The 18704-nt window shown below is 39.8% G+C and overlaps 2 pseudogenes; one reads left to right on the forward strand and one right to left on the reverse strand.

Annotated features, from left to right (window-relative positions):
• LOC120160064 overlaps positions 1-9712 on the reverse strand; it is a 35803-nt pseudogene extending 26091 nt beyond the window's left edge.
• Positions 9713-16452: 6740 nt separating this feature from the next.
• LOC120160067 lies at positions 16453-18491 on the forward strand (annotated as a pseudogene).
• The last annotated feature ends 213 nt before the right edge of the window (positions 18492-18704 follow it).

Consider the following 18704-nt stretch of genomic DNA (forward strand, 5'->3'; position numbering starts at 1 on the left):
TAATGAGAATAGATTTATTATGTATTCAAGCAATCAAACTATGAAGGTCATTCTACGTCAACAGAAATATAGCTGGTATTGCTCTAATTCTCTTTAAGGCAGTGTTATGATAGCTCTGGTTCTACTTCGAAAGGGTAATTTTATTCAAGGTTGAAATCGAGAGTTCAAAAATTATTCCTTTATCATAAAGAAGATATAGATATTTGAGGAATAAAGTTTTTCTGAAAACTTAGTAAAGAACAAATCGCACTAAATGAAATAAAATGAAAGGTAAAATAAATTGTCTTTAACACAAACCGCTAGATTCCTTCTCAAGTAACGCATCATCTCTTCGTAATATTCACTTTCTTTGCATACTTTGCGAGCAAAAGAAGTGTTCCATTGGAGTCTTTTCTTGATACAATGGTTGATAATCCTAAATGGAGTTACAAAATGAAAAAAGAATGGGGGTAAGGTCAAGCAATGGAAAATAAATCCCAAGGGCACATAAATACATGAGCATTTAAGTCGAATGAATAATCAGGAAAAAATAAGTTCAACCTGGGCCTAAAACTACAAATGATTTTAGAATGAATCCAAAACCATTATGTGCGTGCTTAACAAAGAAAATGAAAAGTCCGCAATAGTAAGCGAAAACTGAGAAAACAACAATATATTAAATAGTATGTGGAGCTACAATCATGTCAGCATCCCAAACCAATTTAAATTTATTTAAATATACCAGAAAGAATCCAAATTACAGATGACAATTACATAACGGTTCTTTTTTTTATAGAAGTTGGAGGTCTCATTAAAAACTCCCTTCGTATTCGTTCACATACTAAAGGTATGTTAACGAACATTGGAAGGAAGAAAAGAGAACCTCAAATTTTATTGATAAAATACCCGATACAAAAGACACGAATATCCTCTCATGGTGATGTACACCATTACAACAAACACCTTAACCTCATATGACCTTATCCAAAGCCACAGTCTAATCACCTTACTTCTAATTACACCACCAACAGTAGGAATAAAACAGCGCAACAGAACATAATACAAATTAAAAGCAACACCTACAACCATATAGACTAAAACAACCACAATTGAAGAGACAAGATCTAATGAGACTCGTCTTTTTCAGGAGCCCAAGAGTTTGGTTTGAATGAAGGTTCTATCTCATGCACCATGACCTTGAAGAAGTTGTCACTAACCTTCAATTCCACCATCGCATCAATTCTCGCATCAACCTTTGTGAGGACTTGAATTTTTGCCCGATCAAAGGATGATGGAGACTGACAACTTTCGTCGATAGCTAATAATAAACCCCACTTATCAGCAATGTTCTTAAAAGTATCCCAATTTCATGCGTGAAAAGGAACACCCTCGCAAACTAACCATACTCGACGACACTCCATTACCAAACTCTCTGACCAAGCTTCGACTATGGAGAATCACTCTGCGAGAATCTTTGATTTATCGTTCTTCACACTTCTCAATGAAGCATTGTCTTCGAAAATCATTAAAATTGCATTACCAGCAGCTCTCATTAAGGTGAAGCCAATGAGGCCCTTCGCTTGCATTTGTCTAGCGAGATGACCAATTTTGACAAAGTCCTTGCACCACCCCACTAGACAATTGCTCAACACTTGAAGTTTTTCTTCATCTATACCTTCAACTTTATAATAATTCTTCCTCGAAACATCTTTCATCACGGACTTGCGAAGAACACATGTCGAGGACTTTCTCCAAAAGGACTGTCGATGTTTGAATTTAGCGAAATAAACACCAATTTTACTTTCGTCGATATGAGAACCATTCATTTTTGAGATCGCTCTCCTTGCTTCATCGATAGTTGCGAAGCGAATGAAACCAAAGCGAACTCCTTTTGAATTTCTTTTATTTGGAATAAAAGCATCTAGAACCCGACCATGGAAGCGAAATAAAGATCCAAACCTCTTCCAGTGAATGTTCTTTGGTAAGTTATCAATAAATAATGTGTAGCATTCAGTCTTATCATTACTGCACCCCTTTGAGGTGGACTCCAACAGCATCCTCTCATATTTTTCCTCCGCCGTTATCTTCAAAGTCGACGCCTGTTGCTCCACTCTCTGTTTATGAAGCTCCGATTCCGTAACCTTCGGCACCAAAATCTCCACTCGATTCACCTTCTTATCCGGAATTTTCAAACTTTTTCCAGCCTTTTTATCCCCACTATTGGACTGACGGCCAGCCTTAGCCCCGAGAGCTGCATGTCACGGACTTAATCGCTCAATAAGCCTCGTGCGGCCTTAGCTCCTTTTCTCCCCTCGCGATAGCTAAGTCAGCCTCACTCGAACTCGTGCTAGTGAAAGGATTGGCAAGGAAACAAAGAAGAAAGGAAAGAACTTGGAGAGAAAGCTTGTTGAATGCTTGAATGCTTACAACTCTTGGATGATTTACAAATGAGGATTCTACTCCTATTTATAGCATCTCACCTCCTCAATGGACGGTGGAGATTGATTTGATCCTACGGTAGTGAGAGATTCTCTAGAATTCTCCATTATTTCCTACCTAACATGGAAGACTCTAGAATGCTTCTAGAATATGTACAAGTCTTGAGTGTTCTAGAATAATCTACACTATTCTATCAACCTCCAAGACCAAATGTGGCCCAACATAGCCAAAATAGCCCAAAGTGTGGGGAAAAGGCCCAACCAAGATGGCTAAGTCATGGGAGGAGAACGCCGACATCGCTCGCGCATGTTTGGAGAAAGCACGAAAGAAGATGAAGAAATGGGCGGACGAGAAGAGGCGACATCGAGAGTTCTCCGTTGGAGACCTAGTCTTTATGAAGCGTTTGCCACAATAATTCAAAGCCCTCCGAAGCGTTCACAAAGGACTAATACGGAGATACGAGGGACCATTCCAAGTACTTGCCAAGGTGGGAAAAGTGTCTTATCGCTTAGACTTGCCAAGTACACTTAAGATTCATCCGGTCTTCCATGTAAGTATGCTCAAGCCATATCATGCCGACAAGGAAGACCCAAGCCGAGGGTATTCGCATCGAGCACCTCCCGTAGTGACCAAGTCTTATGACAAAGAGGTGGAAACGGTGCTCACAAGCAGGACGGTTCGCAAGAGAGGAGTCCCACCGCGTACCGAGTATTTAATCAAGTGGAAAGGACTACCAGAGTCCGAGGCAACATGGGAACTAGCTGAAGACTTGTGGCAGTTCGAAGAACATCTCAAAGCGTACGAGGCGACGAGGACGACGCCAGAATAGGTGGGGAAAATGCCCAATTTCGTGACATTCTCCCCCACCTATTCTGGCGTCGTCCTCGTCGCCTCGTACGCTTTGAGATGTTCTTCGAACTGCCATAAGTCTTCAGCTAGTTCCCATGTTGCCTCGGACTCTGGTAGTCCTTTCCACTTGATTAAATACTCGGTACGCGGTGGGACTTCTCTCTTGCAGATCGTCCTGCTTGTGAGCACCGTTTCCACCTCTTTGTCATAAGACTTGGTCACTACGGGAGGTGCTCGATGCGAATACCCTCGGCTTGGGTCTTCCTTGTCGGCATGATATGGCTTGAGCATACTTACATGGAAGACCGGATGAATCTTAAGTGTACTTGGCAAGTCTAAGCGATAAGACACTTTTCCCACCTTGGCAAGTACTTGGAATGGTCCCTCGTATCTCTGTATTAGTCCTTTGTGAACGCTTCGGAGGGCTTTGAATTGTTGTGGCAAAAGCTTCACAAAGACTAGGTCTCCAACGGAGAACTCTCGATGTCGCCTCTTCTCGTCCGCCCATTTCTTCATCTTCTTTCGTGCTTTCCCAAACATGCGCGGGCGATGTCGGCGTTCTCCTCCCATGACTTAGCCATCTTGGCGGCCCCAGGACTCTTACCCTCGTCAAGTGGCATTGTCAGTGTGTGCGGCGTGAGCGGTTATTGTCGGTCGCAAGCTCGAACGGACTCCGACCTGTGGCTTCACTTCGCTGCAAGTTATAAGAGAATTGGGCGACGTCTAGCAATTTAGCCCAATATCGCTGGTTAGCACTCACAAAGTGCCGCAAATAACACTCCAACAAGGCGTTCACCCGTTCGGTCTACCCATCAATTTGAGGGTGAAAGCTTGTGGAGAAATTTAACTCGGTGCCAAGGAGCTTGAACAATTCCGTCCAAAGGCGTCCGGTAAATCAAGGGTCTCGATCACTGATGATGCTCCTTGGTAGGCCCCAATGCTTTACAACGTTCTTAAAGAACGCTCGCGCGGACTCCTCCGCAGTGCAATCCTTAGGGCATGGTATGAAAGTCCCATACTTAGAAAATCGGTCCACGACGACCATGATCGAACCGTATCCTTCGGACTTGGGTAATGCACTAATGAAATCCAAGGTGATTGAATACCAAGGTCTTTGGGGAACTGGTAAAGGTTCGAGTAATCCCGTCGACTGTCGGTTCTCTACTTTGTCTTGTTGGCACACAAGACAAGTCTTCACGTAAAGTTCCACGCTATCCTTCATATGGGGCCAAAAGTATGTTGTCTCTAGCAACGCCATAGTACGCTTTTGACCCGGATGACCAGCCCACTTGGTGTCGTGACACTCTTTGACAAGATCTCACCTTAAGTTGTCCCACTTTGGAACATAGATTCGTCGTCCCTTGGTGTAGAGTAGACCGTCCTCTACCCAAAACCGTTGGGTTTTGCCATCGCTAGCCAACTTTACTAATTCTCTTGCCATTGGATCTTGCTCAAGGCCCTCCTTGATGCGCTCCAACACGGTTCCCTTGGCTAGAGAGATCGCGGCGAGCTCCGCCTTTCGACTCAAGGCATCGGCTACAACGTTGGCTTTGCCTGGCTTGTATTCCAACGTGTAGTCGAACTCGGCTAGGAAGTCTTGCCACCTAGCTTGTTTTGGTGATAGCTTCTTCTGGGTCTGAAAGTAACTCGTCGCCACGTTGTCGGTCTTGATGGTGAAGTGCGCGCCGAGTAAGTAATGTCTCCATACCCGCAAGCAATGGATGATGGCCGTCATCTCCTTCTCTTGCACCGTGTACCACCTCTCGGTATCATTCAGCTTGCGGCTCTCAAATGCTATCGGATGCCCCTCTTGCATTAATACTCCCCCGATAGCGAAGTCGGATGCATCGGTATGCACCTCGAACGGCATGGTAAAATCGGGTAAGGCCAAGACAGGTTCTTGGCTAACTGCTGCCTTCAGGTTCTCAAAGGCCTTCTGACATTGTTCGGACCACTCCCATGCCTTCCCCTTCTTGAGTAGGTCCGTCAATGGTGATGCTCGCGCCGAGTAGCCCTGTATAAACCGGTGATAATAATTTACTAGACCAAGGAAGGACCTCATCTCACTTACCTTGTTCGGCGGCTCCCACTCGATTATGGCCTTGATTTTGTTCCTGTCCATTAATAGCTTCCCGTGGCCGATTACATGTCCAAGGAAGTGTACTTCCTCGGTGGCAAACGTGCACTTTTCCTTCTTGACATACAGCTCATTTTCTCGAAGTATCTTGAACACAATCCTCAAGTGGTATACATGTTCTCCGATGGAGTTACTGTATACCACGATATCGTCCAAGTACACCACCATGAACTGGTCCAAGTACGGTTGGAAGAGCTTGTTCATGAGCGTGCAAAACGTCGTCGGTGCATTGGCTCGTCGCCTTCTGCTATTCGAACTTGGTAGTAGCCTTTTTGCAAGTCCATCTTTGTGTACACCTTGGCTCCTCCAAGTCTGTCAAATAAATCGGCAATCAAAGGGATCGGGTAGCGATTTTTAATGGTTACCTTGTTAAGTGCCCGGTAATCGACACACATGCGCAACGACCCATCGTGCTTCTTTTGAAGAGTACTGGTGCGCCATACGGTGCCTTCGAAGGTCGAATCATTCCCATATCGACTAGCTCTTTAAGTTGCCTTCGAAGTTCCTCAAGTTCGGGTGGAGCCATTCGGTAGGGTGCCAAGGCTGGCGGCTTGGCATCGGGTTCCAACTCGATCTTGTGATCCACCTCACGCCTTGGTAGAAGTTTATTTGGTAACCCGGGCGGCATCACGTCCTTGTTCTCCTCTAAGACTTCACGGATGATCAATGGTAGGTCATCCGTTTTCTCGATCTCGTCATCTTCCTTTAGCATGGCCAAGTAAGTAATGTCCCCTTTCCTGATGCCTTTACCAAGTTGTATGGCCGAGAGTTGTGTGGCATCTCGACCTTGCTCTTTCGGTGCCTCGACCGTGGGGATCATGCAAGGAGACCCTTTCTCCAAGATGCAAACAGAACTAAAGGAAGGCATAGGGAAAGCGGTTACCTGTCGAAGGAAGTCCAACCCGAAAACGACCTTAAAGTCATCCATGGGAATGACAGAAAAGTTCACTTAGCCCTTCCAAGTGCCTAAGCGTAGCTCGACCCCTCGTGCCACGCCCTGGAGTGGTACCGCTTGTGTGTTTACCGTCTTGAGCCATCCTGTGCTCCCAGTGTACTTTAGGCCCAAACGGTTGGCTTCGTCTTTAGACACGAAATTGTGGGTAGCTCCTGTGTCCACCATGGCTCTTGTCGGCTTCTCATTGATAACCACTTCCACATACATGAGCCCATTACTCGGTGTTGGTGTCAATGGCTTGGCCTTCAAGGTGTTTAGAACTTGGAGTGACCCCATCTCGGCTTGAGACTCTGTGTCTTGACGATCGACGATGGCAGACAATGAACCAAGTTTGGGACAGCTACTCATCGGATGCGGTCCTTTACACAAGAAGCATCCTCCTTTAGGAACGAAGGCCTTTTTCTTCTCTTCATAGTCCCTTCGGCTCGGACGTCGATCACGATCTCCCTCTTTAGCTTGTGGCCTTCGGTGATCTCGATCTCGGTTGCCTTGGTAATTCTCCCGCCGTTCTCCCCCACCTTTGGTTGGATACTTATCTTTATTTTTCGTCGCATTGGTGTGGGAGTAGGGTTGGAAGTCGACGAGTGACTCAGCGATGGCAATGGTCTCATCAACCGTTTTAATGTCCCGACAGTGCATCTCTTGCTTGGCCCATCCTTGTAGTCCGTCAATGAAGTAGAACAAGAGATCTTCTTCGGACATATTGGGAATTTGAAGCATAAGGGTTGTGAATTCTTTCACATAGTCCCGCATAATACCCCGTTGCTTCAACTCCCGTAATTTCTTGCGAGCCTCATAGACCACATTCTCGGGATAGAAGTGCTTCTTGAGTTCTTTCTTGAACTCATCCCACGTATCTACCCGACAAGCTCCTCGCTCAATGTCGGCATGTTTCCTACGCCACCATAACATAGCAGTATCGGAAAGATATAAAGCAGCGGTCTTTACCTTGGCGGCCTCGTCGTTAAGGCCGATTCCCTCGAAGTATTGCTCCATCCGCCATAGGTAGTTTTCGACTTCCTTGGCGTCCCTTGCCCCATTGAACCCTTGCGGCTTGGGGCACTCGACCCTCGGGTTGGAGATGGTGATGTTAGCACTCCCGCTAACGGTGGCTCTCTTGCAGAGCGTCACATCCTCCCGCATCCCCTCGATACTTTCACGTAAAGATTGGATCATATCTTCTAGCCGTATGAACCGAACTTCTACCTTATTGCTAGTCTCTTTGACACTCCCCTTGAGCGCATCAACTTGCTCCAAGACATGGTCTTCCAGCGTCTTGAAGTCATGTTGGACCCTCTCCAGCCTCTCCCGAATTCTGCCACCATCGGTTCTAGTGAGCTCCCATCGCGGGCTTTACTCTGGTCCCTTTTTTTCTTCTGGTTGGTGGGTGCAGCTTCTCTCCCACGTTCCTCAGTAACAGTCGACTCGTTAGTGCTCTTCTTCAGGTTGGTGGGTGCAGTTTCTTTCCCACGTCCCTCGGTAGCAGTCGACTCGTTCGAGTTCCCGGCCATTCCTACAAGATACGTGCACGATATTGATGCTTTAACCGGCTCTGATACCAACTGTCACGGACTTAATCGCTTAATAAGCCTCGTGCGGCCTTAGCTCCTTTTCGCCCCTCGCAATAGCTAAGTCAGCCTCACTCGAACTCGTGCTAGTGAAAGGATTGGCAAGGAAACAAATAAGAAAGGAAAGAACTTAGAGAGAAAGCTTGTTGAATGCTTGAATTCTTACAACTTTTGGATGATTTACAAATGAGGATTCTACTCCTATTTATAGCATCTCACCTCCTCAATGGACGGTGGAGATTGATTTGATCCTACGATAGGGAGATACTCTCTAGAATTCTCCATTATTTCCTACCTAACATGGAAGACTCTAGAATGCTTCTAGAATATGTACAAGTCTTGAGTGTTCTAGAATAATCTACAATATTCTATCAACCTCCAAGACCAAATGTGCCCAACATAGCCAAAATAGCCCAAAGTGTGGGGAAAAGGCCCAATTTCGTGACATGCAGCTTCAACCCTCATCTCATCTTCTTCCTAGCGTTTCTTGGTCACCTTTTCCTCCAGCACATGGACATCATAACTTGATGGACGAACTTCTTTAGGTACGGAAGATGAATCTGTTGTCTCCCTCCCAGTTGCAAGCTTGTCATCGACAGATTTCTTTAAGGTTTCTGCATCTTGCAGAGCTTCTCTTGCTTCCTTAGTTTAGCTGAAGACTCTTTAACGAGCTGCTCAATATCAAGCCTTGTCTTATGCAATTTGTCACGTAATTCAGCGGTGTCTTTAAGTGAACCTAGGGAATTAACAAGGCGATCAAATGCCACAATAGCAGTTCGTATCTTGGAAATCCCCGCCTCCACAGACTGCGAAGCCGAAGCATGTTCTGCAGCTAGCCTTGGCTTTTGCCGAGAGGACTTGAAATGGTGAGGGGTAGCAAGACCCACTTCAAGTTTCCGGGAACTCATTTCTTTTGTGTTGCTTTATCGTTGAAGAAAAGCAAAGGAAGAAAGGGTGATGAACAGAACCAAAACTGCAGCTAAGGATCATCGACGAACGTGGCTGACTTGATTGCTTTGTGGTGAGACGACAGACACAAGGAGATGGAGAAAGCAAACATAATGACTATATTGATGTTGTAGATCACGCCGTCGTCGGAGAAAAAGAAAGAAGAAGCGTCGCCAATAGCTAAAAGTCGAAGGGCCACGTCCAAGATCCACTGAGTTGTAGGCTCTCCTAGGTGAAACGAAGCCTAGATCCTTGATGTTGGCATCGAGTCGAAAAAACCTGGAAGTTTTGGTATTCAACGGCCAGCGGACGTGACGGCCGGTGCGGCGTCTGACGGCGACGACGGGTGGCTGATGACGGCGGCGGACAACGGGTGTAAGTCGGAGGAGAGAAAAATTTTCAAAAACGCCTGGGGAATTTGAAATTTGAAAGCCTTGACAATATTACCAGCGTTACATAATGGTTCTTTAATAACACGGTAAGACCAAAAGCAATTAACCAAACCAATGCAATGGCCATAAAATGAGCAATGCCCGTTCAAATTCAAACTAAAACTAGCTGATCCTAAATTACTCCCTAAAACAAAACAAAACAAAACAATGAAGTTATTTAAAGCTAAAAGATCCTAAAATTTGAAAAAAAATGGCAAAACAAAGAGGGAACATCTAAATCCAAACTAACCTTCGGTGCCATTCTTCTTTAGAATTAATATTGACCTGAAGTCGTTTAGGTAAATTCTCCCAGGGGCTTTCTTCCTTGATCGCTTTCAAAAACAACTGTTCCTCAACCGTAGAAGGAATGTGTTGCATTTTTATTGATCACTCGATCTCCTCCCTCTCTGAACGTAAGAAAATCACTGTAATGGTAAATAATTAGCAAAACAAAATTCACGGGATAAATGAGCATTTAGGTGGATCGAACCTGGAAGAGAGAGAACAAGATGGAGCTTTGATGGCGGTGGCGGATCGATCTAGGGTTTTGATAAATCGCGGTAAACGGGGATCTCAAATCAAAAGAATTGACAATTCAGGAACGCAAAATGCTGGAAATTGCTTCTACTTGCGTGGATTTGGATTGCGGAACGCTCTATAAATGCGCAGAACTGGGAAGTTGGAATTATAAATAATCAAATAAACAGTTCAGTTTCAGCAAAAAGGATATATTAATAGTATAAATATAGGTGGCTGGGCTTACTATTTTGGTCCGGAGGAAGCGAATTCAAGACGGGCATAATAATTGCTATTTTGGCCCAATAGGGCATTTAGTTTTACCCATCCCTAGGTTTTCCCCAATATTATTTTTTAATGGATCTAGATGAGCGAGTCACACATAGACCATTAATTTATTACTTTTAAGCGGATTCATCACCTTTACGTGATGAATCTAGTAAAAAATTATTTTTTATTATTAAAAAATTAAAATTAGAAATTAAAAAAAAGTAATTAGTCACCTCGAGGTGAAGAGTTCATTCGAATTCAAAAAAACTAGTCGTTATTGGCAGTTGTGAAACAGTCACTTGGAACTCATCACCTCGAGGTGATGAGATCCTCTGGATTTTTGTGTTATAACCGTTGGAATTGGGGTTATAAATATGGTTTGGGATTTTGATTTTTCATCAAACTCTAAATCCAAAAAATATGAAAAATTTGACTTTATGTGAAAACCCCAAAAAATGGCTTCCCAAGAAGAAATGTTGTGCCTCGATAACGTCCATATTTCGTCGATCGAACTCCGGTCGGAAGAAGAACGGAGTATTTGTCAGTACAGAATGACTACGAGAGATCTGCATCCTCGAATGTTGACATATCTTCAGCAATCTGATATTTTTCAAGCTATATTTTTATGTGGCTTCAAGGTGTACCTGGTGTTGATTGAGGCTCTAATCTAACGTTGGCAGCCTGAGATGTACACTTTCCATTTCTCGAGTGGTGAAGCGATGACTAATTTGGAAGACGTCGCTTACCAACTCGATGTTTCAGTGAATGGAGCCTTCGTGGTGAGGTGGAACAATTATGACCCTAAGACGTTGGTCTACGAAATTTTGGGAAAGGTGTCACCATCCGAGTTCATCGATGGCTATCAGGTACGGATGATGTGGTTGGAGTCTAAATTCTAAATGACCAACGACTCTACTAAGGATGAGGTTATTTTTACATCCCGAGCATATCTTCTCCAACTGACTAGAGGGGTATTATTATCGGATAAATCTGGTAATTTGGCGCACACTCAGTATTTTTGAGCGGGGTTTAAAAGTTGATGTAGCAGGCTGTCTAATATTGCTACAATCGTGGGCTTAGTACCGGTTCTCATTTTTTACGTCGATTACAACAGTCCCAGTCAAGTTTCCTCTTGTTGGAAGATAATTTTTTTAACTTTGTTTTTAAATTTGAATTATTTTTTATTTGTTTTTAATATTTTTCTATTTTTAAATATTTTAGATGGTGTCATAAAATAACCGAGACGAAGTTGTTGGGTGTCACTGCAAAAGATATACAGATGAGAATCGACATCGTCGGTCGATATGCAGTATACATTTGTTCTTTTATTATTATTTTTAAAATTTTTAAACTTTATATATATTAACTTTTATATTTAATATTTATAGTTTTCTTGGCTTTCATATGCTGATGATGAGATCTACTGGTTATTGCCACCACAATTTTTTGAGAGGTCCGAATTATGGTGTATCGCGACACCTATTACATTTTACGATTGTTGAGTAGCACGCCACTAATAGAGTATTGCGACAGTATACGTCGCATCAGTCGATTCCTATACAAATCGATGAGATGGACACACTCTATAGAATTGATACGCATGGGAAACATACCAAAAATTGATCGGCGAAGCACACTTACTATATAGAGGGGAGAATGGGAACAACATCAGACCATATTCCCCAAGGCCAATAAGAAATCATTCTAGTCTTATTCTTTTGCTTTAACATCTGCAGGTGAAGATTATTATTATGCATCTCATGCTAGTTTCGATTTTTATCCTGCATATCATACTTAAACCCAAACTTAGCCGACTTGGGTTGGAGGTTCATGGGATGCAATGTAACATACTCAAACATCTTCGAAAGAACATACAGTTGAGGGTGAATGTGATGATATCAAATATGGTCAACAACATAGCCGCCAAGTCAATTCACTAACTACAATGATGACGTCAAATATCATAAGCCCATCACCGTATTTCGAAGGAGGATCTCAGAGTGTGTTAAGTACACCTCCTCGACAATATGAAGACGACGACGACGATCAAGGCTAACAACCCCGACGTACTCAACGAGCTCCGCACCATTATCATTCGACCACTCCTCAACATCATCAAGAACTTAGAAAATATAAATAAATTTTATTAGTTTGTAAACAATGTTATTTTAAACAAAATTATTACTTTTTAATTAATTTATTTTTTAAAATTTAACTTAGACAAACTCATCATCTCGACGTGACGAGTTCCGTTGTAACCATTTCACAACTGCCCATTGACCAACGATTACAAAGCAATTAGTTTTTTTAATTCAAAGTAACTCGAGGTGATGAGTTACCCTTTTTTTAATTTCTAATTAATTTTTTTAAAAATACAAAAATATTTTTTACTAGACTCGTCACGCAGATGTAACGAGTCCGCTTAAAACCAATAAATTAATGGCCTACGTGAGATCCACTCATCCGGGTCCATTAAAAGATAATATTTCAAGGAACTCGTCACCTCGAGATGACGAGTTCGTCCGACACTGTAACAAATATTGTAGATCCCTAATTAAAATATGGGGATGGGTAAAACCCTAAATTTAAAATCTAAATGCCCTATTGGGCCAAAAAAGCCCATAATAAATATTGTCTAGTATTTGGTTTCGCTCATGTGGTGGTAAAGCTTGCCCACAATGTAAGATGGGCCTTGTTGTGCCTTAGTCCATGCTAGCATTGCATGGCTGATTATACAGTGTCACTGCTACACACTCACGCACCTAGATAGTTCATCCGGGTTGAACTCATAACATGGATTAAGGGTTAAACTACCTTAAGTACTGTGTCAAACAACATGGTTTCTGAATCAGTTTAAAACATTGTTTTGGTTTAGTTTTGTTAAATTTAAGTATTATTCAAGCATTATATAGAAAGAAATTCAAGGATATTCATACAGAATTAAAGATGATTTCATTTGATTAACTTATATTATTAATTGTAACATTATTCTTTTAATTTAGAAGTCGGATGCAAGTCGGAGATATCATATGGGTGAAATAAAATTATATTAGACTTTATCCAGCATTGAATATTCAAGGATTTAATGTAAAGCACGAACCAAGTGGCCTTTGTGTTCGTGGTAAAGGAATTATTATTATTCCTTGATGACCTGAGTTTAAGCACCATAGATATAAGGAGTTTGAGCACCATAGATATCAGGTGTTTGAGCACCATAGATATCAGAGGCGTGAGCGTTAATATCAAAAGATTGAGAGTTATCTTTGAATAATTACTGCCTTGCACTTACTCTAAATTAATTAAAAAAAAGAATTTATGTAACCAGTATTAAACAATTGCATTATAATAAAAGTTGAATCACGTGGAATATAAAAACATTGAACGAGAAGAGAACATTTATATAATTAGATCAAATTATAAATACTTCCATTTTGAAGCTAAATTAATTGACTTGCGAAAATTGAGTCTGAGATGATGATATATTAGATTTCAAACGGGTGATTAAGGTTCGAACGATCAAAAACATCTTTTGAAGGATCAAATTACTTAATTTCAATTAACATATGATGATCATGAATTAATCATCAAATTTTGGATGTGCGGGACTAAAATAAACATTTATAATCAAAACAAAGGGGTTTTGGAACGGGAGGAAGGGATATCAAAACCTAGTTATGATTTTAGAATCGAGGTAACACTTTTGATATCATAAATACTACGGAAATTTGGTGTTAAATTATCAGTTTCAGTGTGTTTTAGTATCTACATTTTTATTTTTATTTTAAAATCATATATAAAGTTTAGTTTTTGTTTCATTTTAATACTCGTCGTTAAAAAATTTATTTTTTTTGTTTCATTTTAGCACCCTTTTCAAAATTTAATGTTAAGTTTTGAAAAAAAGTTGAAGTTTATGTATTAAAATGGACAAAAACTAATAGTTTAGGTACTAAACGTGTTACTTTTTTAACGGTGGGTACTAAAATGAAAATTAAACGTTAGGTATGATTTAAAAAAATAAAAGTTTAGATACTAAAACGGATAAAATTGATAGTTTAGATACTAAATGCATAATTTACCTTAAATACCATCTAATTTCCAAATCAAAGTATAAAAGTACATAAAATCAAGCATTGTAGAAATAAAAAATTATCATTTAGAAATCATGTAGGATAAGATTTAATTACACAATATAAAATTAAAATATTATATAATTATATTAATTTTAGATATTTTATAAATGAAATTATATGACTGAAAATAATAATAAAAAATAAGAAGATTTTAAAGAGAAAAGAGGATTATTTCAACTATATAGTTTCACTATATCTAAAAGTTTGTATAAGTTAATCCTAACTTTTATATATATAATAATGTAATTGGATCATAACCTCTCTCTCTATTGTATATAAGTCATTCTATTTTTTTTGTCCTTCAGTTTCAAGGTTTCGCTTTGACTAATCTGCATCGATCTGGGTCGTACATCTGGTTTTGATGGGTAAGTCTCCTGACGAAGATTTCTACATACACAAGGACTGAATTTAAAACTTGCTTAACCGATATCAAGCTGCTTACCATTTGAATTAACTCGGTAATATATATAAGTCAGTCTATTACAGAATATAAAACTCTTTTAATTTTATATTAGTTAAGTGGATCTTAACCCCTTCTATATATATGATAAATTACATGATTGGTATTTTTATTTAAGTTATTTACACTTATTCTCTTTGAATTAAAAAATAATATTTAATTACTTTTATTTACGTTTATTCTCTTTGAATTGGGTGGCCGGTGGCCTTTGTAGTTTCTTAATTCTTACTTGATAGACCATCAAAAGCCCGACCGTTAATTAATTAATTTATTAGTGCAAAGTACAACTGAAGGTCAATAATTTCAAAAATGTATCTTTTTAGTCAGTGAGCTTTCAGTTATTACAAAATGATCCTTAATATTATCATAGATAAAGGAACTTCACAGTACCGTCCACCAATTGAGTTTCCATACTTATTTCTTACTTTTGCGCCAGTTACATGCGTACAGGTGGTGGAAACCAGGCGGCAAGCTCATCCTCCAACTTTCAAGAGCTATCAAATTCGTCCTGCGCTACTTTGAGGAGGTGTTGGATATGCACCAAATTATAGTGTTTTGAAAATCGGACTGGACCTGTAGGTTCAATCGGGAATCGTTGCCTGGTTCGGTCTATTCTATCCTGGTTGAACCGGTTCTAGTGAACCTCAAGGAACCGTTCGAATCGGCTTTGAACCGCTCGAACCGAACCGGACGTGAACCGGTTCAACCTAATTTTTTTTTTGATTTTTTATTAAATATTTTTGGTATTTTTATTTAATTTTTTAAATAATTATGACGTCGTTCGATTCTTACTACCGGTCTAACCGATTCGCTGACCGGTCCGATTATGAAAACCATGTCGAATTATATTAATTTGGAGTTTGTATCTTACATAATTTTCAAACATATATTGTAAAATGATCTCGATAAAATATGTTATTTTTAAAATTTCAGTGAAAAAAGAAAAACTTACTTAAATATTAGTAATCATTTATGTAGTTTTCTCGTTTAAATTTTATATATTTATTATGTTACGTCAGTAATTTGTTAAAAGTTTAATGACTATTAATTCTCCGTGATCGTATCTTAAGTAAATAAAAAATTGGTCAAATATTATATTTTTTTGAATTCAATGAGAAAAGTATACAAAACTTAAACGAAAGTAATAATTTACCCATATAACATAATAAAAAGAGTTAATTGCATCATATATCCCTAAATTATGGCCCTCATCTATATTAGTCTCTAAATTTTTGAATATTTTAATTTCATCCTTAAACTATTATATTTATTCTAAATTATTCCTTAAACTTTTGATTATTTCAATTTCATCCTTAAACTATGACATGTACTATAAATTGGTCCCCAAACTTTTAAATATTTCAATTTTGTCTCCAAATTCATCTAAATATATAATTAGTTTCAATCGTAGTTTAACCTAAATTTTATAATATAGGTTGGCCTAATGATTTATTAACATGAAATGTGATTAGTATATACATAAAATTTGGGATGAAATTAAAATGCTAAAAACATATAGGGACCAGTTTAGAATGAAGGATATAGTTTTGGGATGAAACTAAAATGTTCCAAAATTTTAAGGACAAATTTAGAATGATATTCATATTTTATGGATGAAATTTAAATATTTAAAAGTTTAAGGACCAATTTAAAAAGTAGATCATAGTTTAAGGATGTATGATGCAAAAAAGTACAAACCCTAAGTTATGCGAAGATAATAAAATGTGAGATCGGTCTTCAACAGACAAACAAAAGAGAAGGCCCTGATTTTTTAGTTCACGACTGATGTGGGCGTTTCACACTCCCCAGCCAACGCAATCACCGTCAGTGTTCAGTCCACCTCGTGCTCCTCAAAACTCCATTCTTCATCTGTTACCTTAAACTACTCAATCTCCACCTCAACGCCTAACAATAATCAACTAATTCAATCCTTGTGCAAACAAGGTAACCTTAAACATGCCCTCAAGCTCCTTTCCCAAGAGCCCAGCCCTTCTCAAAGAACCTACGAGCTCCTTATCCTCTCATGCGCCCACCAAAATTCCCTTTCCCTTGCCCAATCCCTTCATTCCCATATTTTCGAGAATGGGTTTGACCAAGATCCTTTCTTGGTTACCAAACTCATCAATATGTATGCTAATTTGGATTCCCTCGATGACGCTCGCAAGGTGTTCGATAAAACGCGTAAGAGAACAATTTTCGTTTGGAATGCGCTTTTTCGAGCGCTTACTTTGGGTGGTTTTGGGGAAGAAGTTTTGGGTTTGTATAGAAAAATGAATAGGATTGGACTCCCATCGGATAGGTTTACTTATACTTATGTGCTTAAAGCTTGTGTCGCTTCTGAATGTATGGTTTCCCTTTAAAGAAGGTAAGGAGATTCATGCTCATATTTTAAGACATGGGTTCGAAGGATATGTTCATGTCATGACTACTTTGGTTGATATGTATGCGAGGTTTGGTTGCGTTGCACATGCGAGTTTTGTTTTCGATAAGATGCATGTTAGGAATGTGGTTTCTTGGAGTGCAATGATTGCGTGTTATGCTAAAAATGAAAAGTCTTTTGAAGCATTAGAGCTTTTTAGGGAAATGATGGTCGAGATTCTTGACGCCATTCCAAATTCAGTTACTATGGTCAGTGTTCTTCAAGCTTGTGCAGCACTGTCAGCTTTGGAGCAAGGAAAGTTGATCCATGCTTATGTCCTTAGGAGAGGGCTTGATTCAGTTTTGCCAGTTATAAGTGCACTTATTACAATGTATTCTCGATGTGGTGAGCTTGAATTGGGGCAATGGATTTTCGACCGGATGGAGAAAAGGGATGTTGTGTCATGGAATTCATTGATATCAAGTTATGGTATTCATGGATATGGGAAGAAAGCAATGCAAATATTTCAAGAGATGATTCATCAAGGTGTTTCCCCAAGTCCTATAACTTTTGTCAGTGTGTTAGGAGCATGCAGCCATGCAGGTCTTGTTGAAGAGGGAAAAAAGTTGTTCGATTCTATGTGTAAAGTACACGGAATAATTCCTAGTGTTGAGCACTATGCTTGTATGGTCGATCTTCTTGGTCGTGCTAATAGGTTAGAAGAGGCAGCTAGTGTTATAAATGAAATGCGGATTGAACCTGGAGCTAAGGTATGGGGCTCACTTCTTGGCTCTTGTAGGATTCATTGTAATGTAGAACTAGCAGAGAGAGCTAGCCATAGACTATTTCAACTTGAACCCCTAAGTGCTGGAAATTATGTACTTCTAGCTGATATTTATGCAGAAGCTGAGATGTGGGACGACGTAAAGCGAGTGAGGAAGCTACTCGAAACTCGCTCACTGCAAAAAGTTGCAGGCAGAAGTTGGATTGAAGTGAAAAGGAAAATGTATTCATTTGTTTCTGTCGATGAGTTCAATCCTCATATCGAACAGATCCAATCTTTGCTGATTAAACTGTCTGCAGAAATGAAGGAGAAGGGATATAAACCACAAACCAAAGTCGTTCTGTATGATCTTGATGAAGGCGAAAAGGAACGCATTCTATTGGGTCACAGTGAAAAACTTGCAGTTACATTTGGACTCATCAATACAAATAAAGGGGAAACCATAAGGATAACAAAGAATTTGAGGCTATGTGAAGACTGCCACTCGTTCACAAAGTTGATTTCCAAGTTTACAAATAAAGAGATTCTGGTTCGTGATGTGAATCGCTTTCACCATTTCCGTAATGGAGTCTGCTCATGTGGGGATTATTGGTAGTTATATCTTTCCCTTTCTCTTTTACTTATAAGTTATGGAAAATGTCATAAAACAGCAGAGAGATCATATAGACATGTACAGCAGACCAGTAAGCCTAATTGGTTTGTCATCGTTGTGTTAGTTTTTTAACCCATAATTTAATACTAGGATCAGACATGTTAAAAGTTTGAATTTGTTTCCCATCAACATTTTTATACAATATTTACACTATCTATAATCCTTCCAAATCCCTAAATCAGATCGAATTCGAATTCACAAGGGAATTTAAATCTCGTCCATGATAT

Source organism: Hibiscus syriacus, unplaced genomic scaffold (genome assembly GCF_006381635.1).
Source record: "Hibiscus syriacus cultivar Baekdansim isolate YM2019G1 unplaced genomic scaffold, ASM638163v2 tig00111388_pilon, whole genome shotgun sequence".
NCBI lineage: Eukaryota > Viridiplantae > Streptophyta > Magnoliopsida > Malvales > Malvaceae > Hibiscus > Hibiscus syriacus.